This window comes from Scyliorhinus torazame, chromosome 12 (assembly GCF_047496885.1).
Source record: "Scyliorhinus torazame isolate Kashiwa2021f chromosome 12, sScyTor2.1, whole genome shotgun sequence".
In the NCBI taxonomy this organism is placed as follows: domain Eukaryota; kingdom Metazoa; phylum Chordata; class Chondrichthyes; order Carcharhiniformes; family Scyliorhinidae; genus Scyliorhinus; species Scyliorhinus torazame.
The window spans coordinates 196,042,780-196,068,268 of record NC_092718.1 but is presented as its reverse complement, the minus strand read 5'-3'; the positions used below and the strand labels follow the sequence as shown (position 1 = coordinate 196,068,268).

General features: G+C 44.3%; 1 protein-coding gene across 1 annotated transcript in view; it reads right to left on the bottom strand.

The window, feature by feature from the left end:
* Window positions 1-25,489, bottom strand: part of blmh (bleomycin hydrolase) — a 105,804-nt gene that overhangs the window by 63,618 nt on the left and 16,697 nt on the right. The window lies entirely within an intron of this gene.

Below are 25,489 nucleotides of genomic sequence, written 5' to 3'. Positions count from 1 at the left end.
TTGCATTGGTAAACATTTTTAAATGGGTTTAATTTAACGTTTGTGTGTCTGGTAAGGTAAAACCTATGGTTAGACTCCTGCTGGACAAAGGTGTTTCTATGTGTGGGGAGGGGGGTTGATTAAGTTCCAACTAAGCTTAGAGGGCTCCGGCGAGATGAATAGATAAAAGGCATAAGCATGTGGGGGCTGCTTAGCAACTGGGGTCTTGTAGTGCAGGTAAGCTAAATTTTAAGTTTTAGTTTAGCTAATTTCTTGGCAGTTGGAGACCGGACCTCGGGGAGTGAGCACCTCTCAACTGTCCCAGATGGAAGACTGGGCAGGACTTGACCTGAAAGAGGTAGGCTTCCTAACGTACAAGTTACAGTCTAGATTACCAGGGAATTGGGACAAAAGGAATGTTTTAAGATGACTGGAGTTAAGTGAACAGAGACCAAGATATTGTTCAAAAGAGGTCAAGGAAGAATAAATAAGTGTTTGGAGTTAAAGAGAGAATTGCAGTAGCCAGATTCACACAGCCTTCAAAAAGGCAAATGAAATGCCTGATGCCATTTTAATACAGTTTGGGAATCGAGAGTTAAAACAACTGAGCAGTTTGCACAGCAATCAAGACGAAGGAACCCTAAAGGGGTTGGTGTACAATCCTGGACTGGATTTGCTGCTAAAACAGAGCAAGCTTTGTTTAATAATAATAATATTATTTTTATTGTCACAAGTAGACTTACATTAACACTGCAATGAAGTTACAATGAAAAGCCCCAAGTCGCCACATTCCGGCACCTGTTCGCGTGCGCGGAGGAAGAATTCAGAATTCTCAGCTGGTACGGGAATTGAACCCGCGCTGCTGGCCTTGTTCTGCATTACAAACCAGCTGTCCAGCCTACTAAAAATGTCATTTGGAAAACATGGTCTGGATTTCAGAATGTAAACCAAGGGAAAGCATACTTATGGGAGATGATTTTTTTTTTTTTTTAAAAAGTGTTTTTTTGGGAGTGGGGCTTGGAAACTCTTGCATGACCAATCATCTGGGGGGATTCTGAGGAGACATCCATGAACATTCACTTGGGGTTCAAAGTGGAGCGTGTATTCAAATACAAAAGATGACTGAGCAAAAGAGACTGTGTTAATGAGGCCATGCAGATTAAGATGGATTTAGTAATCAGTGTTAATCCTAAAACCTGTGTGCAATTGTTAAACTGGGAGTAAAAATATATATCATAATCCCATTTCTTTTATACTTAACAATTTAATTTTCTTTGTTGTTATAACTAATTAGCAATCCTGTGACTCTGTTCCTCCACGTTTTATAGAAGTCAAGGTCTTTTGAGCCAGGGTTCCATTCTGGGATCGGATCGTTAACACTATGCCCATCCGTGGAGCATCCAAGTTTCTCTCTTCTTGCCCATTTTAGGATTAGAACAAGTTTTCTTGCAATAAAAACATGGCTAGCACAGTCCCTGCCCAAGTCATGTATGCTTCGAGCACATCATACCTCAAACCATTTCCGTTCTTACTGGATATTGATTCACACTTGCTTCGTAGCGGTCGTCCACGAAAACCCAGACTACATTTAATCTTCTTGCACCTAGCCCAGCAGCAGTGAGTGGTACCTCTGCTTCTCGCTGTTTGTCATTTGTGCGCGAGGTGTCGATCTAGCATTAACTTGCAGTCATTCATTTACAATAGTTCACCAACTATTCAGTCAACCATTCAGTCAACCCCTTGAAACTGTCAATCTTTATCATTTGTGGAAAGGTAACCGCCTACATTTTGTCAAACATTGAACTTGTGGTGAAGGGGGAAATAAAAGCTGCAATTTCCGAATGACAATAATACCTAACGAACAGTGCCTCCTTGTATGAAGGAATGTGCTCCTTCTTAAGGGAAATTCTATGAAATAACACGAGCCAAATGTGGTGTTTTTGTACGAAATAGTACAGTTGTTGAAGAAGGGATGTGTTTGTTCTTAAAGTAAACACCATTAGGTGACACCAGCCAAATGCGCATTTCTGATATTCAAAGGTATCTAGCAATGTTTCTTTGCGTTAGATTTTTTTTAAGGAAAGCATTCTTCACAATGTTACGCAAAACTAGTGCTTGAAGGGGTTACGTTCGCTGCCCACTTCCAGTTACCATTCCAAATACTATTCGGATGTTTTATTCAATACTATAAAATATAAAACTGATTTTGTTTTTCAAAAGAAGAATCTCTGCTGCAAGGAAAAGGGACAAGCCTAAATTGCACCTGTAAAAGTTTACAGGAGTAGAATTTAGTCATTATTGTACAGTTTCGTGGATAGAAAATGGAGGACAACAGTGGCCAATTTTACATGACCTGCAATAAAGAGGCTTGAAAAACATTCAGCAATATTTATTAAGGCCACGCTAGCATCAGTGCCTAAAACCAGTTTTGGGAATCTCTCAAGAAAACCAGAATGCCAAGGGGAGTAGATGTTGGAGATGTATATGGATACGGCCCGGCAATTGATTGCCGCTACAGAGATGAGCACTTTTTTTTCTAATGTCCTGTGGAGTCAGGTGGCGCATACTTGGTGATCGTGACCAGTCTTGTCCCACTGTCCTCCACCATCCCTCAACAAGATACTTAGCGGAGGGCTGCTGTTGGGAGGGGAAGTGCCCCTTCAGCTCCAGACAAATTCTGACCCCAATATTCACCAAATCTCAAAGACAGGATCTTCTGCAGCTCACCTTTCAGCCCATTTTGCTTCATCCTGCCAGAGTGCCGTCTTAAAATTCCAATGACACTCATCCTAGCAACCTGCTGATTACATTCTATGTAGCAAAATCATGGTATCGGCCCAAAAAGCAACAATTCCTGCATGAATCGTGTAATAAGAATCAGACACGATGACCCTGGCAGTTTACGGTGATCAAATGTACACAGACCAGTTGTGCCAGCATCATCAGTTTCTCTGACAATCAGCAATTAAACTTGGGTCATTCCTGCTCTCTCTGGCTCCAACTGTACACCCAAGTTACTGAGGGAGTCAATTTGACGTATGTCAATTTGTTGTACATGCAACCAAAATCAATTTGTCTCAAACTTAAAAATGCTGCTAAAGTTATAGTAACCAGTGAACTTGGAGGTGCCATCATTATGAATGATCTTTTTGCCATTCGGCTACCCAGTATATAGATGGTACTTTTGAAAGTGATTGCACGTCCAATGGGAAATGTACGGCATAATCCGAATAATGAAAACAAGGACTCAAAAATAGAATTAAAGTCAGCACAGCAGCAAAGATTCGCTAATAGTGTCTAACTAATGGGCAGATTTAAAACTACAGATTTATCTTAAAGCAAACAGCACAGAAAAATGTAACTCTGGGGAGTACAGAATGCTCCAGGCTATGCAAAGCAAGTTTGTGGAAATGCTTCAATAAAAGAAAGAGGTATAATAATTACCCGTTCTTTGACTAGTTATTGATCTCTACCACTGATCTAGGTATAAAAATTACCCACTGCACAATCTGCTTCTCCTTTCTTATCCGAGTGCACAGCCAGAGACACAAAACAAATGTCTTATTAATGTCATCCCAAATCTTGTTTTGACAAATAACATCAACCTATTTAGAAAAAATACACAGAAGTTAAACTATTCCAGAGGGTATTCTGGCATCAATTAATGTCATTCCTAATACTGACGTGAAATCACTGATCCCACTCATTTTTCACCCACGCAAATATGGGCTCAAAAGATAATCCTTTTACTCCTCAACGGTTCACTGCTTTCGTTTTATTTATTACAAATCCAGGGGAATCTAATTGTATGTGAGATTAAAAATTCAATTTTGGCTCTGCATGGAAAATATTGACTACAAAATGACAACGGCTGTAAAGTGGATATACAACAGGTCATTCAGGTCTACGGCAACATTTCTGGCTTTAATCCTCTAAACTCGTCACATTTTTGAGATGACCGATAATGGCTCCAATTAACATTTATTCACAGGTGGCGGGGCTACCCCAATAGCCCCAGTCAGTAACTCCACAGCTTAAGTGGAGCTAAGCTAAACAAACCAGAAAAATCGGAGTGTGATCCATTTTTCTTTAAAAACCACACACACAGAAAATGCCAGAGACATGTCAACAGCTACGGAGAAACCAGTTACGTCAGATGCAAAACCCTTCTTCAAAATCCATCGTTTTTGTCGAGCAAGCTGCTCTTTCCCCAGATGGCGCTGCAAATGGCCTGAGCAATGTGATAGTGGAAGGAATGGGTGAGGAAATCGAGCCTGCTTCCCTGCCCTTGGCTGTATATAGGAGCTACTGCTGGAGAATGTACATGCACAGACACTGGAGCGGGTCGACCGTGATGCATCCTCATTTATCCAGTCTCAGTGATGCCAAGCCACCTACTGAACCTCACCCCAGCACGAATTGGTGATGGATTGAAACAAGAAAACAAATGGTGATTTTGCAAAAATTACTTACTGGTAGAAAATGCGGTTGAATTATGAGGTCTTGGGCTGATTTTTCAATCTAACCACTAAACTGATGAATATGAAGTTACATAAGCAACTATCACATTGTTAGTTAGGTGGTGCCAAGTTGCTACTCAAGTAGTGGCCAACCCAACAGTTAATACTTAGGCTGTTTCATATCAAGTGCATAGAATATAGCTGCAGAATATTTTACAACAAATTTTGTTCCTGCTGGCTCTGCTGTTAAAGATGAAGCCTGCCACATGTTGGACCTGCGTGATGGGCTTTTTTCTTACAGCAGGAACTGCAATGAAGTCGCAAGAGGGTGTTTGTAGACATTAGACACTACACTGCAGTCACTTATAAAAAAAACTCTATATCCAGTATTTATTGGAGAAGTTAAACCCTTCAGTTCTGCCTGTGGGAAATAGTTTGCCAATTTATAAAAAGATACCACAAGGACACAATCGGTCAGCAGGGCCAGCTCTCAAGCAGGAACTAGCCAGGTGCTAACTCTCAAGGCCTGTATAACAATGTGGTTCAATCTGCCACTTGCTCTGGCTCCAGGACGTCTGTTGATAACGACATGGAGGGGCGATTGGTGGCATCCATACCGCGAGAGGAGCCATTGAAACAGCAGGGAGTATCACATGGATTGATAGCCACAGGTATCGGACCACCGATATCACTAATTACAAGTCAACATACGTGCCTTTGTATTGATTGGATAGTTTAATTAAGCATGTGGACCTCATGCTTGGGGCAGCAGGGTAGCATTGTGGATAGCACAATTACTTCACAGCTCCAGCGTCCCAGGTTCGATTCCGGCTTGGGCCACTGTCTGTGCGGAGTCTGCACATCCTCCCCGTGGGTGCGTGGGTTTCCTCCGGGTGCTCCCGTTTCCTCCCACAGTCCAAAGATGTGCAGGTTAGATGGATTGGCCATGATATATTGCCCTTAAGTGTCCAAAATTGCCCTTAGTGTTGGGTGGGGTTACTGGGTTATGGGGACAGGGTGGAGGTGTTGACCTTGGGTAGGGTGCTCTTTCCAAGAGCCGGTGCAGACTCGATGGGCCGAATGGCCTCCTTCTGCACTGTAAATTCTATGAAAATTCTCATATACTATGCATGATGTAAACCTAATCGATAATTATGATTGGACATAGATAACTAGTGACAAGTGATTGGTATATGCTCCTCTGTAACTTAATGTGAAGTATAATGATCTGTACAGGGCGGGAAGCAGAATGGTCTCATGTGCAAGCTACGTACACCACCAGCCCAGTTATAACAGTAATAAAGGCCTTGTTCAAACTCCTAGAGTCTTCGTTTGGTCTCTCCTGAGCGTGAGAGTGAAGTTACTACAGTCGAATAACTCTACAATTTTCCCCACTACAAAATATTTTAAATGTTGGCGGGAAAAGTACTGGAATAGGTAGAAGCCACACTGTGGAACACCTTTATTCTTGAAAAAAATATTTAGGGGTTGGCAGAAAATACCTCTAGCTAAAAACATTTAGTATAGACACCCCAAAAAAATGTTTTTTTTCTACCTGCTTATCTATGCGTGCTACTTTAACAGATTCTACAGTGTCCCAAGATGTGCAGGTTAGGTGGGGTTAAGGGGGAGTGGGTCTAGGGGTACTCTTTCAAATGTCGGTGCAACTTAATGTGGCAAATGGCCTCCTTCTGCACTATAGGGATTCTATGAAAGCTCCCACAAAAGATAACCAACTCCATCTAATTATTCATGTGATATTAAAAAAGGAAAATATAACCTGAATTGAATCCTAGTTTCCTAAAACTAAAAATGGTCATAGCTAAATCACATGAAATTTGTAAGTCATTTACCAACAAGGCGATCTTTCTTTCCTCCCCCTCTTGTCAAGGTACCTCACCACTATCACACACAAGTCTCCATTTTTCATACAATGCAGGGAGCATTCTGTCACCGTGGACAACATGTTTTCCTTTCACCTAATATCGGTACACTTTCCATAAAAGCTCTTTGCAAACATCACTCATGATTCTCCCCTCCTCAGTTGTTTATGTTGCACACCTTGACCCTGGAATCTTAGGGGAGGGGGGGGGGGGGGTTCCTGGGCTGGTTTAGCACAGGGCTAAAGAGCTGGCTTTTAAAGCAGACCAAGGCAGGCCAGAAGCACGGTTCAATTCCCGTACCAGCCTCCCCGAACAGGTGCCGGAATGTGGCGACTAGGGGCTTTTCACAGTAACTTCATTTGAAGCCTACTTGTGACTAAGCGATTTATTTCATTTTTATTTTTCATTTCATCCATCCTTTGATCATGAAAAACAGGACTTTGCAGTGTTTGCATCAATGACAGGGCATATCACGATTTCCCGTCAATTCCGTTGTGAAAACTAATGTAAACCTTCATTCAATATTGTATTACATAAATAATATCCTAGAACACCAGGAGTCTCAAGTCCTGGTATATCAGATAGTATTGTACAAAGCAGCTGCGATTGTCTGACTAACTGTGACTAGGCCCCTAAAGTAATAAAGGAAAACAATAAAAATGCAAAATTTTGCAGGTGTTGGAAAGCCAAAAGAAAAATAGGACCATAATGTGCGTCAAAGTACAAATGAGCTTATGTTTCGAACAAAGCCCCTTCTTCAAAACAATTCTGAGGAATGAACGGTATCCAAAGCATTGGCTTGTCTGTCCTCTCCACAGATGCTGACACAGCTAACAAGGCCAGTTCAAACGAACACCAGGATCTATTAATAGAGTTTTACTTCGCAGACTTTAAAAAAAAAAAAGAAAATCAAATGCCCAACTGTGGAAATCTGAAAAAACAAATATAAAATACTTGAAACAGAAGTGTGTATCAATGGAAAAAAAAGTTAAGTGGCAGTTAACAGAACAGCTGTTACATCTTGTAGATGTAACCCTGTTTGCATCACTTCAGTTGTATCGAATTTTAGTCCAATTTCCATGCAGCTTCAGTTACCCGTCTGCAATTTAAGAGATGGAATATTTTTCAGGCGATTTATGATAGCCATTGCAAATTAATCAAAGTTAGAAAGCCCAATAGCTGGCCAGCATGGTGGCGCAGTGGTTAGCACTGCTGCCTATGGCGCTGAGGACCTGGGTTCAATCCCGGCCCTGGATCACTGTCCGTGTGGAGTCTGCACGTTCTCCCAGTGTCTGTGTGGGTTTCACCCCCACAGCCCAAAGATGTGCTGGGTAGGTGGATTGGTCACCTAAATTGCCCCTTGATTGGAAAAAATAATTGGGTACTCTAAATTTATTTAAAAAAAGAAAGTCCAATTGCTCTCAAAAAAACAAATGGGTAATTGTAATGTAATTCACACTTCTTAAAAAGTCTCTCTGTCCATCCATCATCTTATGCTACAGGCTATATTATCTCCAGGCCACCACACTAATCTCTAAATTCACGTGTTTTACAGTGCTTTCACACCCAAATTCACTGTCAGTCTGAAGAGATCTTGGTTTTGCACAGGTGCTCAACTTGGGATGTGTAAACTGGGTGTGACAAAATCAGCCAAATCTAAACCGAAGCAGCTTGTTCAGGTTCAGCCAAGGTATTGAACTCTGTATGTACACAGCAACAATTGAAAGATTGGTGTGAAGTGAAATTGCTTCACACCAGTGTCATGTAAATTCATCATCTGATAACAGTTTTAAATCTGCCATTTATGGATCAATGCTTTCATTTAATCCTAGAGTTAACCACATGTTGTTTGCTGTTACATAATTACAAGACATTTAAAGAATGTCAAACTTCTTCCATTGCCCCTGCTGCAAGTAAAAATGTATGGATAAGCTCTCTCTTAAATCCATTTACAAGCAACATTAATGTGACTTCCATATGGATTCCACAGTTTCAGTTTAAATATAGCCGAAGCAACTTCGGCAATAATGTGCAGGAACAGGAATGGTTGGACATTTCTCAGGTTTTTCTTCAGGTCAGTGGTGGTCAAATACAGTTGTAAACATGGCTTTTAGTTTTCACTCACCGTATATCCAGGCTCAAAAAGCTTTGTTTCAGTATTTGCTGCAAAAGAACTACAATGCCAGCGGTTTTCAAACCGAGCAAGCTGGCCCTTCATTGAACAGACAGTGTAACAGATAACCTAGGGAGGCACGGTGGCATAGTGCTTAGTACTGCTGCCTCACAGCTCCAGGGACCTGGGTTCAATTCTTGCCTCGGGTGACAGTCTTGTGGAGTCTGCGCATTCTCCCCATGTCTGTGTGTATTTCCTTCGGGTGCTCCAGTTTCCTCCCACAGTCCAAACATGTGCAGGTTTAATGGATTGGCCATGATAAATTACCCCTTACTGTCCAAAAGGTGAGGTGGGGTTACGGGGATAGGGCGGAGGCGTGGGCTAAAGTAGGGTGCTCTGTCCTAGGGCTGGTGCAGACCTGATGGTTCGAATGGCCTCCTTCTGCACTGTAGGGATTCTAAGTATAATACAAAATTCCAACTGATTTTTCAATGTAGTTACACTTTACTTTTCAGATATAATTCTATATTTGAAATTCAGAACACAATTATTAATTCGATAGGCAGTAAATAAAAAAGGGTTCAAATGACAGCCAGTGGCACATCAGTTAAAATATCCCACAAGTGCCTGACCTTTGAATATTTTTTAAATATAAATTTAGAGTACCCAATTATTTTTTTCCAATTAAGGGGAAATTTAGTGTGACCAATCCACAGGGAGAATGTGCAAACTCCACACGGACAGTGACCCGGGACTGAACCCGAGTCCTCGGCACTGCTGTAAGCAATGATTCTGAGAAGACTGAAAATGCACGCATGCATTCCAAGAATTTAGTGGCTGGATTGTTCCACTGAAAGGCTTATGGCACCTCGGGACTAATCTTCAGCGGGCTTCTTGTGAAGAGCAATTGAGATGTTTAACATTCCTAATTATTTCCTTAAGTGTCCATTCAGTAAGAATCTCCTTAGTTTCCGGTCTCCAGTTTCAGGAGATCATAGAATCTCCACAGTGCAAAAAGGGGCCATTCGGCCCATTGGGTCTGCACCAACCCTCTGAAAGAGCACCCTACTTAGGCCCACTCCCCGCCCTATTCCTGTATCCCCACCTAACCTGCACATCATTGGACGCTAAGGGGCAATTTACCATGGCCAATCCACCTTACCTGTACCTCTTTGGACTGTGGGAGGAAACCGTAACACCCGGAGGTAACCCACATAGATACAGAGAGGACGAGCAAACTCCACACAGTCACCCAAGGCTGGAATTGAACCTGCGTCCCTGGTGCTGTGAGGCTGCAGTGCTAAACGCTGTGTCATCTGCCACCCTAAGTAGGCATTTAATTGCAAGAACAAGGGTAAATCAGGAAACTTCAAAACAAAAATAACTTTTTGGGACCCTATTTGGGACCTCTTGTTCCTTATTGCTGGGTACAAAAAGGTGGAGCCTGCATAATTGGCTACTGTACCTCAATTTTGCATTCGTAACCCTGACTCACATACCTAAACACCCTTGCACCTGTTTCAGGTGTGCCGATTAGTTTCCTATTTCAGAGGTCCCTCTGAATATTGCAGACATTGAATGTCTAAGGAGTGGCAAAGGCATCCTCTGACCAAGGTTCACTTAATGAAACATGGGTGAACGGCCATATAGCAAACCAGAAGGTACCAAGCAGTGCAACAAGCACGGAAAAAGAAAAATTAGAGGGAGCATTATGCCCTGGCTGCAATGTTCATCTGCTGGCCACTGTGTATTTTTCAGGCAAAGTGTTTGGTCACCCCTTCCAGTTGCCTCAGGATTTGTTTCCTCTCACACTTCTGTGAAACACTTTGGGACATTTTCCCCCATTTATAGGCACTATAAAAATGACAGTTGTTGTCTACCTAACCAACGATCTGCAGACAATACAATATGTTTGAGATGCCCAAATTAGGGCCCTCTTTGTGCAGCTTGCATACATCAAATAGGCTTTTATCTTCAGCAAAATTAATAATAATTATCACCTATATTGTCACAAGTAGGCTTATATTAACACTGCAATGAAGTTACTGTGAAAAGCCCCGAGTCGCCACATTCCGGCGCCTGTCCGGGTACACAGAGGGAGAATTCAGAATGTCCAATTCACCTAACAGCACGACTTTCGGGACTTGTGGGAGGAAACCGGAGCACCCGGAGGAAACCCTCGCAGACACGGGGAGAACGTGCAGACTCCAAACAGACAGTGACCCAAGCCAGGAATCGGGACCCCGGCACTGTGAAGCAACAGTGCTAACCACTGTGCTACCGTGCTGCCCCTTTCGAGAGCTCACCACGGCCAGAGAGATAGGATGACGGGGTTTCCCATGATCAATAACTGCCCACTTAAAAAGGTCTCAATTGGGGCAAGGATGGGCCGTGCCCCCTCTCTTTCTTCCCCCCGCCCCCCTCCACAAACCTGCCAGCGGGGGAGTGTGATCGTCATGTCCACATTTCTAAACAAAACAAAGGAGCGTTTTGTTGAATTTGGTGCTCAAGGTGATTGACACCAATGTTGGGAGTTTTTCCCACTTCAGATACAAATATGGAATAAATTTCTCTCTAACGCACCTCAGTTCCAAAGCAATCAGCACCTATTAAATGGGAACATAGGAACTACTGGATGAATAAAAAGCACTGTCCATATAATGCACCGTCTCCTGCCCTGTCCTTGTGGAGTTTGCACATTCTCCCCGTGTCTGCATGGGTCTCACCCTCACAACCCAAAGATGTGCAGGGTAGGTGGATTGACCACATTAAATTGCCCCTTAATTGGGAAAGAAAAAGATGGCGCATGGCTTGGAGGGGAACTTGCAGATAGTGCTGATCCCTGCATCTGCTGCCCTCGTCCTTCTAGGGGGCAAGAGGTCAGGGGTTTGGAAGCTGCTGTTGAAGGAGCCTTAGCACAGAATCAAACAATAATAGAGCTATAATTAATCATTGTAATCAATCTCTATCACGTAGACAAGGAAAACCCCAGTGGAAGTTTTGAGAATCATAGGTCTTTCTGCTCTTACCATGTCCCATCTCAAATTACTCATACTGTGCAGCAAAATATTAATATTCTGAAAAACTAATTTGCATTTACATTAATTATCTGCTTCCACTCTCTTCCAAGGGAGCTTGTACCGTAGATTTGACAGTCACTCACCAAATGTTTCTGCAGATTCGTTTTGGACTCACCCACTCAACTGCAGGCGATGTTCAATGGTTCTTCGGTCTGGATAAAGTCTGTGATATATATACATTACCCTGTCTTTATCTAATCATATCACTTCTCACAGAAATAAAAGTTAAGAACATGTCCAGATAAACACTCCTCATAATCCAATTTCTCCATCCTCTTAATAATAATGCTTGTCCTGGTTTGCTTCCTTCCAAAACCTCAAACATCCTCAAAAGCTCCAATATTCTCAATTATGACCAGAGCTGTGTACAGTATTCTTTTTAAAAAATATATATTTATTCAAGTTTTTCAACAAATTTTCAACAATACCCCCCCCCAAAAAAAGAAAGCAACAAGAACACAAGTAGAAATTATACATTGGATTTCCCCCATATACAGTAACCCCCCCATATAACAGTAAAAAGCACAAATAGGGGAAAAAAAACACCTTAACCCAAACACCACCCCGAGAGAACCCCCCCCCCCCCCCCCGCCCCCGCCCACTGGGCTGCTGCTGACCTCCTCCTAACGCTCCGCGAGATAGTCTAGGAACGGTTGCCACCGCCTGAGGAACCCTTGCACAGACCCTCGCAAGGCAAACTTTATCCTCTCCAGCTTGATGAACCCTGCCATGTCATTGATTCAAGCTTCCATACTGGGGGGCTTCGCATCCTTCCATAGTAGCAAAATCCTCCGCCGGGCTACCAGGGACGCAAAGGCCAGAATACTGGCCTCTTTTGCCTCCCGGCTCATCCGATACCCCAAATAATGACAATCCCCAGCTCGGCTTGACCTGGGCATTCACCACCTTGGACATAGTCCTCGCAAAACCGCTCCAAAACCCATCCATGCCAGGCACGACCAGAACATATGGGCGTGATTTGCCGGGTTCCCCGAGCACCTCCCACATCTGTTCTCCACTCCAAAGAACCTACTCAATCTCGCCCCTGTCATATGCGCTCTGTGAGTAACCTTGAACTGTATTAGGCTGAGCCTGGCACAAGAGGAGGAAGACTTCACCCTACTCAGGGCATTAACCCACAGACCCTCATCTATCTCCTCCCCAAGTTTTTCCTCCCTTTAACTCCTCCACCGAAGCCTCCTCCTCTTCCTGCAGCTCCTGATAAATCGGCGAAACCTTGCCTTCTCCAACCCATACACCCAAAATCACCCTTTGATTTCCCAGCGGGAATTCCCTCACCTGCCGCCTCACAAACGCCCTCACTTGCATGTACCTGAAAGTGTTTCCCGGGGGTAGCCCAAACTTCTCCTACAGCGCCCATAGGCTCGCAAACGTCCTATCAATAAACAGGTCCCCTATTCTTCTAAACCCTGCCCGATGCCAGCTCCGAAACCCCCCATCCATCCTTCCCGGGACGAACCGATGGTTCTCCCGGATCGGGGACCACACCGAGGCCCCCGCCTCGCCTCCACTGCCCCCAGATCTTCTGTGTCGCCGCCACCACCGGACACATGGTGTACCTTGTCGGCGAGAGCGGCAGCGGTGCCGTCACCAGCGCCCTCAGGCTTGTGCCCACACAAGATGCCATCTCTAACCTCTCCCTCCATTACCCACTTACGGATCATCGCCACATTGGCTGCCCAATAATAGCCACACAAATTTGTTAGCGCCAGCCCCCCCCCCCCTGTCCCTACTATGCTCCAGAAACACCCTCTTCACCCTCAGGGTCTTATTCGCCCACACAAATCCCATGATGCTCCTGCTTACCCGTTTGGAAAAGGCCTTGGGGATCAGAATGGGAAGGCACTGGAACACAAAGAGAAACCTCGGAAGGACCGTCATTTTTATCGACTGCACCCTACCCGCCAGTGAGTGTGGCAGCATATCCCATCTTTTTAAATCCTCCTCCGTGTACAGTATTCTAAGCGCAGTCGCACCAATTATTTATAAGGTGGAACAATGATCTCTTTATTTCAACTCAATGTTGCCCTTTTATTACCTCGGCATTTGATTTGGTTTCCTCATTTGCCACCACATATTATAGTGATAGCTTCAACTTATTGTCCATTAAACCCACTACATCTCTTACAGCTCCATAGAATCTTTCTGCATTTTTCTCCCCAAGTGAAGCCCTTTGTATTTCCCAACACCAAATCTCATCTCCAACCAGCCTGCCCAATTCTCAAGTAAATTCAGAACCAGCTCCCCGTCCCCGGTTCAGGTTTGCCTTGTATCATTTGCCAGTTTCGCTACAATGTTCATGACTTCGAGATCCAAAATCATTTTTGAAAAGGAGGAACCAAAATCCTCGTGGATTCTACAGGAAACGTTCTCCCAGATCGATGTCAAAATCCTTGTTACCACACCCAATGGAATTCCATCAGTCCACTGTAAAATATTTCCACTGATTCAACTTCAAATCAGCCTTTCCCAGAGGAACTGTATCAATAGCCTTCATTGAAATTCAATGCCACTGATGCCCGGTCTTACCACCATTAAGATTCTTTGGCACACCCTTAAAGAAAATGAGTAAATTAGATTGACAAGATCTCCCAGTCATGGACCCATTGCACCGGTGGACTTAGATAGACAAGACCTCCCAGTTATGGACCCATTACACCAGTGGCCGTTTCTCACTTTCTGCGAGGGTCCAGTGGCCTTGAGATAAAACTACTGATTAAAGCCTCCTTCATGCAGTGGTTCCAACTGTACTAACACGGATCTGAAGCTAACCAAGCTCATTCTGCTTAGAGCTCTGACAGGAAACAAAAGAGGCTTTCATCTCATCAGTCCCAGACTGGACTGTAAACCACATCTCCCCGATGAAAGGCCAGTGTGCAAACCCACTTTAAGACTATGTACAGAGTGTTTGAATCCAAAAGTACATTCTTAAAAGTACAGGTGCCAGTGCTTGAACACAGCAGGAAGATCCAAGGGGCCACATAAAATCCTGCTGTTTTACTACGTCAGCTGCTACACAGCTGTGTTTACCAAGTTTACAGTACAAACGCGGACAGAATGCAGGTCAACCACAAAGAAACCACAACCTGCAGTGCTTTATTTTTCCCTTTCAGGTCTAATTTTGCACTCTTAACAACGGAAACATTTCCTTTTGCCACCATCGATTCAAAGCTAAAAACAGAGTAACAATGCATCAACCCTAATTAAACATGTCCAGCATGGTTACTGGAGACCACCTCATAAAGAATGGTCAATTACCCCCTTGATATGAGCCCCAACCACCAGTAAACTGTTAGCAGCTTTCTGTTGCATAGTTGTAATATTTTCCTACCAGCAGTTGCTTGCTAATTAAGTTATGCATGAATTCTACATGGAAAATAATAAAACGGACAATTATTTTTTTACAAAAACAAACATGTGTCAACCACAGTAGCATTCTTGTCTTGGAAGCCATAAAGGTTGTGCCTACCAGCCCCCTTTCAGAAATTTTAAGTACAGGATCAGCACGGTAACACAGTAATTAGCACAGTTGCTTCACAGCTCCAGTGTCACTCCCGGCTTGGGTCACTGTCTGTGTGGAGTCTGCACATTCTCCCGGTGCCTGCGTGGGTTTCCTCCGGGTGCTCTGGTTTCCTCCCACAGTCCAACGATATGCGTTAGCTGGATTGGCCTTGATAAATTGGCCTTAGTGTCCAAAAAGATTAGGAAGGGTTACTGGGTTGCGGGAATAGGGTGGAGGTGTGGGCTTAAGTGGGGTGCTCTTCCAAGAGCCGGTGCAGACTCGATGGGCCAAATGGCCTCCTTCTGCACTGTAAATTCTATGATCACGGCTGGCATTTCAGTGCAGTACTGAGGGAATGCTGCACGGTGAGAGGTGCCATCTCTCGGATGACACATTAAACTGCGAGGAAGTCTGTCTTCGCAGGTGAAGGTAAAAGATACCATGGCACTATCTCAGAGAGAAGCCAGAGTGTCCGGCCGGTAATCTGGCCAATATTTCACACGCAAACCCAACACTAACAAAACAGATTATCTGGTCATACCAGTGGGATCTTGCTGTGCTCTGACTGGCTGCCATATTTCCCATATTACAACTGGAAAATTATTTTCTACTTTCATCACCCTCCTGTCATAATATGCACCCATGCACATCATGAGGTAATGACAGGCAGTGACAGACACCCAGGTTAGCCAATCAATACACAGGACAGAACACAACCAATTACCAGACAACACAATAGAGGGGGGTTCCTGCTATAAAACACACGAGGCATCAGCACTCTGCCTCTTTCCACTGGTGACAACTGTAGTGACAGTCAGGGTGTATATATCAGTCAACACCTTCTACACATGGACCAGAGCTAGTCTGGTCTAGTTAGTTAGAGTTAGTACACTTAGAGTAGTAGAGTGTCAACCCACAGACAGCTGTGTGCATTGTTACAGAAGTTCAATAAATCGTATTGAACCAACGTCTAAGTTTGGTATATGCTTTATCATCCAGTTGCAGTCTGTGTTACCCCAGGGTAGATAACACGACATGATACGAGGAGTCTACTTCATCCAAGTAATTTACCTTGAATAAATCCGTGACGACCAGCAAGTGCCTTCCAGCGGCATGGAGAAGATCCAGGCCCCTCCACTGCTTCGAATCTCCGGCAATCTCGGCGACAACTGGCGGGTCTTCAAGCAGAAATTCAGTCTCTACATTGAGGCCTCGGGCCTCGAGGATGTGTCCGTGCCAGAAAAATGGCGCTGCTCCTATCGACTGCGGGGGACCAGGCCATCCAAATCTTCAATTCGTTCACTTTTGCCGACAGCAAGGACAGGACCAAGTTCCAGACCGTGTTAGCCAAATTTGACAGTCACTGTGAAGTCGAAACGAACGAGAGCTTTGAGCGCTATGTCTTCCAGCAACACCTTCAGGGTAAGGGTGAGCCTTTCCAATCCTTTCTAACTCATCTCCGCATATTAGCGCAATCCTGCAACTATGGTGACACCGCTGATTCCCTCATCAGGGATCAGATCGTGTTCAGGGTCCACTCCGACACCCTGCGGGAGCAGCTCCTAAAAATAAAAAACATGACCCTGCCAGTCGCCATCGAGACGTGCAAGTGCATGGACAGGCGAAAAGTCGCTACTCCCGCCTTAAAATCGGCAGAACAGGACCAACTTGCCTGCCACGAGGCAGAGTGTACAGGCCATCGCCCGAATGCGGCGCCTTAGCATCGATGAAGGCGGCCATTTCACGCGCTTTTCTCAGGGCCCCACGCATGCGCACCACGGGCGGGAGAACAAAGCGGCCGAAGACCACACTGTGCATGTGCGACGACGCACGGAGCGTTACGACGTCAATGTCATGATGTGCCCGAACTGCGGCACCGCCCACTTAAAGCGGCAATGCCCTGCAAGATGCAGGAGATGTTTAAATTGTGGGAAGCCTGGACATTATGCAGCCTTGTGCAGGTCTGCACCACCGGTCGTGGGCCAGCGATCCCAGTTCCAACGCAAACGTGTGCGAAGTGTGCAGCAAGGGCTGCTGGATTCTGATACTGTGGGCACCACGGATCCAGAGGACGACTGCCTGGAGTCCCCATATCAAGTGGGCATCATTACTACGTGTGACAAGGCCTCCTCAAATTCAGCAACATGCCTATCTATCCTCAACGTGTATTCTGTGGACTCGGCTTCTGACTTTAACCTTGCGCTCCTGGCATACAGGGCAACCCCTCTGTCCACCGGTATGTCTCCAGCACAACTCATTATGAATCGAGACCTGTGGACGACTGTTCCGGACATTCATTTAACAGACCTGGATCACCTCCCAGTGCTGCAAAAGGTGCAGCAACTCAGAAACCGGCAAAAGCTGACGTACAATGCTCATGCTACTGATTTGCCTGTGCTCTCTCCGGATGATGCTGTTCGCATCAAGTTGCCTGGTGGAGGCTGGTCAGCTCCAGCTGTTGTTGTTCGACAGGCTGCTCCCAGGTCGCTCGTGGTTCGTATGGCTGATGGCTCCATTGTCAGGTGCAACAGAAGGGCACTACGCAAACTTGCCTGCCCACCACCAAATCTCATGTTTTCAGCTGTCGTTATGCCTTCTCCGGACACCTCGCTCCATGGGGCCACCAATCTGGCTGCAATCCCGCCTGTCGTCCCCACCTCCACCTCTCAGGTGATCGACAAGGATCCGACGCCAGCCCCAGAAATTGGACTTATAGACATTTCCTTTGTACATATTATTCTGTATCTGCACGCTAGACACCTTACATTTACATATGCATTCACTCGCCATTTGCTGTAAATAGTCCTATCTGTATATATGTCGTATATGCTCTAAGCAACCGATGATTTTTTTTTAAAAAAAGGGATGGATGTCATAATATGCACCCATGCACATCATGAGGTAAAGACAGGCAGTGACAGACACCCAGGTTAGCCAATCAACATACAGAACAGAACACAACCAACACCAGACAGAACACTAGAGGGGGGTTTCCTACTATAAAACACACGAGGCATCAGCACTCCGCCTCTTTCCACTGGTGACAACTGTAGTGACAGTCAGGGTGTATATATCAGTTAGCACCTTCTACACGTGGATCAGAGCTAGTCTGGTCTAGTTAGTTAGAGTTAGTACACTTAGAGTAGTAGAGTGTCAACCCACAGCCAGCTGTGTGCATTGTTACAGAAGTTCAATAAATCGTATTGAACCAACGTCTAAGTTTGGTATATGCTTTACAGTCTAACTGCATCCAGTTGCAGTCCGTGTTATCCCAGGGTAGATAACATGACACCTCCCACCAGATCATATGACAAGATCACAAGTGTCACAAAAGAGCAGCTGGTGAAGGCGGCTATTCATTCCACTGCCCTTCCATGGAGGCCTATAGGTCTCTACTCCCAAGATAGCATCTTGAATGAGTTAAAAGACACACACCTACTCAAGATACAAGAATGACAGTTTTGAAATGTGGAATTGGAATGAATAATTTCAGGAGGAATTGTGCCATTTGCCAAATTATGGCAGAATTTCACGAAAATTGAACCTTCACTTCATCCCAGCAAACGCACATCCAGAAATCTTGGGTTATTGTACTGGTCAGCCGTTCTTCCATCATTATAAAACTTGAACCGACTCCATGAACATTTCTAGGGCAATTCTGTAAACGAATAATTGCCAGCCACAAGGTAGCTGCAGGCCTCAGCCAGTACAGCAAGGTTTTGAAGTCTATCCCAACTCTTGCCAACTTGTAAACAGAGATTCTGTGAATCTCCAGGTTTCCAATGAGATGTTGGATTAGACTTCCTGTAATGGTTCCACTTACAGAAACTATAGCACTGATTGGAGAAATTGTGTGCCCCTGAATAAAGCCAAGCTGTATATATGTAACAAAATAACAACTTGGATTTCCAGAACACCTTTCACCACCTCAGAGATGTCCCCAAGTGCTTAACAACTACTTAGGTCCTTTTGAAGTGTCGTCACAGTTGTAAAGTAGGAAGTGCAGCAGCCAATTCTTTCCACAGCAAGGTGTTTGACGGCCGCTGTGCTCAATGTGGGAGACCAGCACTCTCTCTAGCAACTTTTACAATGGCCTTAATGTAATTTCCAATTGTTGTCACGTGTAAGTATCCTGGCTGAGATGCTCGAGAACTGCAGGTGAGAGCTGTGACTAATCCAAGCCAGTACTCCATTTTTACAAAGAACATTTGCTGAGGTCAATCTTAAAATATATTGATGTGGAGATGCCAAAGTTGGACTGGGGTGGGCACAGTAAGAAGTCTTACAACACCAGGTTAAAGTCCAACAGGTTTATTTTGAATCACTAGCCTTCGGAGCACAGCTCCTTCCTTCACCTGAGGAAGGAGCTGCGCTCCGAAAGCTGGTAATTCGAAACAAAACCTATTGGACTTCAACCTGGTGTTGTAAGACTTCTTCAAATATATTGCTTTCAATTTCAGAGGGAGGAGGTTTCCCACCACCAGTCACTGGACACCAAACATTGAGGTTGGGTGGGGGAAAGGCCCTTAAGTAGCCAGTTAAGAGAGGCATGGGCGGACTTCCTGTCTGAAGGCCTTGCCCACTCCACTGTAAAATTGTGTCTGGGATGGGACGGGCGGGTTCCCAGGGGGAATCTCGTCCATGCTATTTTACACTCCGCCCCGCACCTTGGTCAAGGGCGCAGGATTTTGGCCACGCAGATTTTAAGGAACACGGAGTCATAGAATTATATAGTACAGGAGGCAAATAGTCTGCTTATGGCAGTGGCCACTAGACAGTCTGCATGAGGAGATTGTTCAGAAAAAGCCCAAACCATAACATTAAACATACTCACCATGTCCGAAGCACTATACCACCAACAACGCAAGCTAATCCTACGGAGGACTGTTATAACATTGCTTCAATGCTAAAACGTTCTGAAAAAAGTTGATCATTCTACAGGTTTATTCCAACAAAATATATAAATGAACTCTTTGGCTCTGCATGCATCTCTAATTATCGGCTGAAAGCAGAAGAAACTACTTTGATAATGTCGGCTTTTGAAAACCGAAATGCCTTTCATTATTTCCAAATGAACAGGAACGTTCCTGTTGCTTTATTCACTGCTCACGCAAGCCATCCTTATTAGCCTCTCGGAATAAACTTGTCCAATTAGTGTCAAATTATGGGTGAGTTTGCACTGCATTGCTCATTCAAAGCCCTTTTGACTTGGGGTATTTCTTTTTTTTAATAGCTATTAAATAAAAGCTGTCTTTCATCCCATCAGCTAAAGTAGCTTCCAAGGCAAAAGTTACAGCTTCACTCTTCCCAGTCGGATATCATATGGAGACTTAAATTGTACTGTGAATTATTCCATCGTTAAAATAAATTGTTTTCTTCGATGACCAGCAAGTGTGCGGTGAGTTCATTGGGCTAACAGTCGCCAAGAAGCTGTAGTTCAATGGTCTGTGCCACTATTTATGGTTTAATTTCTCTATGCGGTTTATGCAGCAGAAGCAATTCTAAGCACTTTAACACACCAAGCACCATCTGTTCCTTTTTAGGATAGTAAAAACTTAAAACCATAATAGCACAGCACTCAGGTCTCAGTAGACCACACCAGACTTCCTCCATTCTCTCCAAGACACAGCAGAACTGGAAGTCAATCATTAGCGCCTTGAAATCCTGCGGCCGGTTTAAAGTTTACACCTTGACACATCACGATAAAAATATTTGCCATGAGTGTCTGGGTAATGCACAAAAGTACTTAACTAATTATTAAAGCTTTAATCTGGGGCTCTTTTACCTTCATTTGCTCTCGGGCAGGTGACGTTGGTGGGACTCATTCCTAGTTGTTCAGAGTAGGCAGTGAGCTAGTTTCTCATTTGAATAGCTTATCAGGCTACTCTGGGGAGACCCCATGATTCCATCATGTAGTGCAGGACCGCAGGTGGTGCTTGGGTGAAACCAGGTATTCCAGGACGAGTCGGGTTTTTACAACAACCCAGAAATGTTTCAGGTTCAATGACCCAAATTTGAAAAAGTTTGATGAAATTATCAGCTGGATGCAAATTCATGTCTTGCTTTAAGAGGTGGCAATCCAGCAAAATCAGTACGCTACCATGTTGCACAAACAATACTTTGGTATTACTTTGTCATTTAACATGTGATGATATACATCACTGTAAATACACACGGGGTTAATGTAAATACACTATGACTAAGTAAACACTAGAGGGAGCACCAGAGACGTCATGACATGCAGACATACAGCTAAAGAACACATAGAATAGGACATGACTAATGGGCAGTCAAGACGCCCAGAGGTGACACTATCACAAGGAGGCATTACACAACCCATATATAAAAGGACAGGGCACATATGCTCTGTCTCTTTCCACAGGCGACACTTAGAGAGTAGGACAGGGGCAGATCAGAAGCATCACACCCACCACGTGGCTTAGAGCAGACTGGTTAGTTAGACTGAGTTACCTATAGCAAGATTAGCAGGAGAGTCGAACTCACAGAGAACTGTGCTGATGGTTCAATAAATTACATTGATCTTTTGGTCAAAGCTGCATCGAGTTGCAGCCTGTGTTATCCCAGAGTACATAACACAACATAACATACCAAGATGACAGGAAGTGATGCAGTATAGCAGAGGGGGGGGGAGCAGTGCTTCTGATTACATACACATTCCATTCAGTGGAACCTGGACCAACCAGATTTACATTGGATGCACCGAGACTAAATGAACTCTGGCAATCTTCACCACACAGGCCTCAAATTGTACAGTAACACTCACAAACAATATTGTTTGAAGTCACGACCATTCTTCAGCACAGAGTGCCTCCTCGATTCCAGCATTTTTTTTACTACACCAAGCCAGACACTCCTCTCCGCACCCCCCCCCCCCCACCCCCCCCGCACCCCGCCCGCCACGCACACCTTGTTGGACAGTATTTGATTTGTAGGGTGTAGACAATACAGGAAATAACAATAATACAGGAAACAAACAGCTGGGGCAGTGAACTGTTAGGTGTGAAAAACGTAGATATAGGAACAGGAGTGGCCCTTTCAGCCCCTGGAGCTTGCAATCACCATCCAATGAAACCAGGATTAATCTGTAACTTACGGTCATCTCCTGAGCTCCACAACTCTTAGTGCACAAATGAGGAAAGAGGGTTTAATTGTTACAGAATGTACCCCCCCCCCCCCGGCGCCATTCCTATGGGAAATCCCTCATTTAAATTTTCACACTCTGTAATACTGAACAGTGATCACATTCATTATCTTACTCTGCCATCTACTGGTTAGTCCTGAAGACTACAGCAGTTAAAATAACCACATCACGGCCTATTGAGTGAAGGTCATCTATGCTGAATAACTAGAAGGTCTGACCCTAATTTTATTCCAAAACTTAAGAGTGTATTCAAATTTACCAGGTTGTGTTCACATTCTTGACTGGCTGTGTGTTTCAAATTCATACCCAGTACGGTAACAGTTATATATCCTCCGTCACTGTAAAACTACAAGTGCGCGGAGTGATTTCATGTCTGGATTACAATGCATTTCGTGACCATATAAAAAAAGTACGACATAGATACAAATAGAGAAAGGATTAAAGAAAGAAGAAAAGAACATTCCTTCCCCAAAATAACACCTCTGGTGGCCTTCATTATTAATTATCTCATTGTACAGCATCTTGCACAGAAAGGCAGCCGGTAAAAATTGAGCTCAACTTTGCGTCACTTAGGAGCGGGTGGAAGAATGCAAAATGAGAGGAGCCTTCAATATAAAGGTCACCGCAAACAAATGCGATAAGAGATTCAGTGGAAACCTCTTCAGAGGGTGTCAGAGTCGTTAGAAAGTGGAACTCGCAACCACAAACGAGAAGCTGAGGTGAGGAGTACAAATGCATCTTAAGAGCAACCTTAGTGTCGGAGGTAGAAAAGGAATGAAATGCTGATAGGGTTAGATAACGGAGGACGGGTACAGACTTAGGTGGAGCTTAAACCAGTTGGGCCAAATGGTCACAGACGCTGTATCATATAATAAACAAATAAAAAAATGGTACACAGGAGGATTTTTAATATAAAAAACAAAAAAGGTGATAAATATGGTGAACACTAAGAGCAAAAATTGTTAATGGGCTTAAGGAGGAACCAGACAGGTCTTTGCCCATAAATCTGGTGCAGGGTTATTAGAAACGCAGTGAACGAAGAGGTGGGTTAAATAGATCCAAGATCTTCTGCTTAAACTGGAGCTACATAGCCCAAATTTTGCAGTCTCTGGATTGTTAGACATAGGAGGCTGGTTGGAAGATAAATCCTGACTCACAGGCATACATGAAAATTTCCCCTCAAAGAGAAAGTTCAGAAAGGCATCATTGTCTATGTTCACAAAAGCTTGGATGGAAGAAGATGGTGGCAAGGTCCAGATAATTAATAATCTTTATTGTCACAAGTAGGCTTACATTAACACTGCAATGAGGTTACTGTGAAAAGCCCCTAGTCACCACATTCCGGTGCCTGTTCGAGTACACAGAGGGCGAATTCAGAATGTCCAATTCACCTAACAAGCACGTCTTTTGGGACTTGTGGGAGGAAACCAGAGCACCCGGAGGAAACCCACACAGACACGGGGAGAAAGTGCAAGATGGGAATCGAACCTGGGACCCTGGCGCTGTATAAAGCTACAGTGCTAACCACTGTGCTACCATGCCGCCCATCAAGTTAGTGTGGAATTTGAACAAGGAGGGCTATGCACAGAAAAAAAAAGTTTGCTTGCCTGGGACAAGTTCAAAACCCGCCTCACCAATGATGGAATGCTGGTAGATGCACCAACAGCAACGTGGCAGTTTGGTGGTCTTACTTGTGTTGTTCAATCCTTGTATGTGTTCGCGGGATGGCGGCTTCGCTGGCTAGGCCAGCATTTATTGCCCATTCCTAATTGCCATTGAGAAAGTGGTGATGAGCCGCCTTCTTGAACCTCTGCAGTCCACTGCGCTGTTAAGGAGGGTGGCAAAAGAAAAATCATTCCTTATGGGAAGAAACGCGTGAGTATTCTCACTAGCAACATTGGGCCAATGGATCATAGATGTGTGGAATGAACTGGATCCTAATATTGTTCAAACATAATTTCCGAAATGTTAAAAGTCCTGTCTTCAGCGGTAAAGAAGATGAAGCCAAAGTTACCAGTACTGCTGATGAAGATGAGGAAAATCCAGACGATGATGTTTTACAATCATGGATACTGGAACAAATCCAGGCAATTTGTTTTGGATTAAATGTACATAGTAATGTTATAAATGTAGCAGAGTTAATATGAATTCTCAAATGTTGTTGGTTTTTAATTTTATTCCATTGTGACGGTCATTTTTGGACCCAAGTTAAGCACCCGTCATCTGAACTGAGTGGGCCATTCAGCCCCTTAAGTCTACGCCACCATACAGTAAGATTGTGACCTCAGCTCTACATTCCTGTCTACCTTTGAAGCACTCGTCAGTGAAGAATCTATCTAACACAACTTTAAAAACATGCATTGACCTGGCTTCCGCTGCTTTCTGAGGAAAATAATTCCACAGCCTCACGACACCGGTTTCTCCCCATCTCCATGGGCGGCACGGTGCCACAGTGGTTAGCGCCGCTGCCTCACAATGCCAGGGACTCGAGGTCGATTCCGACTTCAGGTGGACTGTCTGTGTGGTGGTTGCACGTTCTCCCTGCATCTGCGTGGGTTTCCTCCGGGTGCTCCGGTTTTCTCCCAGAGTCCAAAGATTTTCAGGTGAGGTGGATTGGCCGTGCTAAATTGCACCTTAGTGTCCAACGGTTAGGTGCAGCTATAGGGGAGTGGGCTTGGGTAGGGTGCTCTTTCAAGGGATGTGTGCAGACTGGATGGGCCCAATGGCCTCCTTCTGTGTTAGGAATGGGTTAAGAGACATTCCAATTACATGACAAATAGATGTTAAGTATCCAATAATTGACACTGATGTGTAAAGGGGTTGCAGGTGGCATTTGGTTTGTGTGGCGTGGTGATAGAGTTTTGTACAGAGTGTGTTCAAGGAAAATAAAGGTGTTTGGGAGAGGAACAGAACTCTTGACTCTTTACTCAACAGCAGCCTGAAGCTAACATTCTGCACTGCAGGGATTCTATGAAATTAGAAACCCTTTGTTATTAAACTATGTCGCCTAGTTCTAGTCTCTCCCACAAGGGGAAAACATGCTTTCAGCACTCACCTAGCCAAATCCCATCAGGATCTTGTACATTTCAATAGGATCACCTAATTTCTTTGAAACTGAATTTTTCCTCACAAGTTAACTTGCCTCTTCCCAGTATCACTCAAACCAACATTCTCGGAACTGCTTCTAATGAAATTCTATCCTATGTAGGGAGACACAAACTGTACACAGTACTCCACTCGTGGTTTCCCCAACATCGGTGCGAATGCAGCAAAATTTCCCTCCCTGTAG